Raw genomic sequence first — 1248 nt, forward strand, 5'->3', positions numbered from 1 at the left:
TTAGACTATTCTCTCCCCCATAGACTTCAATGCCATAAACATATTTCATCCAGTTTTTCTCAGTTTTACCCCCACCCCAATGTCAGCCTCATTCTACAACAGTGGCACCATGTAGCATTTGTCCCTTTGTGACTGAGATACCTCACTCAGCATAATGTCCTCCAGGGTCACCCATTTTTAATAATATTGCATGCGTTCTTTAATATAAGATTAGAGTCATTCTCAGCCAGGGATAATTTTTGCGCTCAGGAAATACATGGCAAAATCGGGAGACCATTTTGGTTGTCACAACTGACGGGAAAGTGTGCTATTGGCATCTAGTGGATAGAGACCAGAGATGCTACAAACCATCCTATAAACTATAAGACATACCAAAATAATGAATCGCCAAAGGCCAGTATTACTAATGTTAAGAAACCCAGCTTTACACAGTCAGCTCCACCCACCAGCACAGTGGCTTGGGTTGAAAAACAGAATGAATTTGACTGTCTTGCCCAGCCAATTAACCACATGTATGTGTTAAGACTGTACCATGGAATTATCACACACAATCAGACAGGAACACATTTAGACACAGAGCTCAAGCAGTTGTCAGCTGTTACCAAGTAGGGTCAACTCACAGCAGCCCTGTTGTTGTTATTGTTGTTGTTATGTGTCGTTGAGTCACTTGCGACTCATAGCGACCCTATGTACAACAGCCCTAAACTCTGCTCTGTCCTGTGCCAATTGCACCGTCTCTGACACACCCATCCCAATTACCCCAATCACTGAATCAATCCACCTCATAGGGGGCCTTCCCCTCCTGCGCTGTCCCTCCACCCTTCCAAGCATGATGTCCCTCTCCAAGGACCTGTCCCTCCTTACAACACGTCCAAACTATGTTGCCTCCAAGGAGCAGCCCAGTTTGACCCTTTCCAGGATGAATCTGTTTGTTTTCCTAGCAGTCCACAGTACCCTCAATACTCTTCTCCAGCACCACAGCTCAAAGGCATCAATTCTTCTATCCTTCTTAGTCACTGTCCAGTTCTCTGATGCATAACAAGTGATAGCAAAGACCATGGCCTGTATCAGGTGCACCTTAGTCCTGAAAAAGACACCATTGCTCTTCAGTACTTTGGAGAGGTCCCTAACAGCAGACTTTCCCATGGCAATACGTTTTCTAATTTCCTGGCTGCTGGTGCTGAGAGTGTTGACTGTGGAGGCAAGCAAACTGAAGCTGTGAACAATCTCAGTCTATTCACCATCCAT

The 1248-nt window shown here is 45.2% G+C and overlaps 1 protein-coding gene across 4 annotated transcripts in view; it reads right to left on the bottom strand.

Annotated features, from left to right (window-relative positions):
• OSBPL3 (oxysterol binding protein-like 3) overlaps nt 1–1248 on the bottom strand; it is a 132331-nt gene that overhangs the window by 70746 nt on the left and 60337 nt on the right. The gene's annotated exons all lie outside the window — the stretch shown is intronic.

The sequence above is a fragment of the Elephantulus edwardii genome, unplaced genomic scaffold, assembly GCF_000299155.1.
Source record: "Elephantulus edwardii isolate Elephantulus edwardi_28Jun2011 unplaced genomic scaffold, EleEdw1.0 scaffold00405, whole genome shotgun sequence".
Classification (NCBI taxonomy): Eukaryota; Metazoa; Chordata; class Mammalia; order Macroscelidea; family Macroscelididae; genus Elephantulus; species Elephantulus edwardii.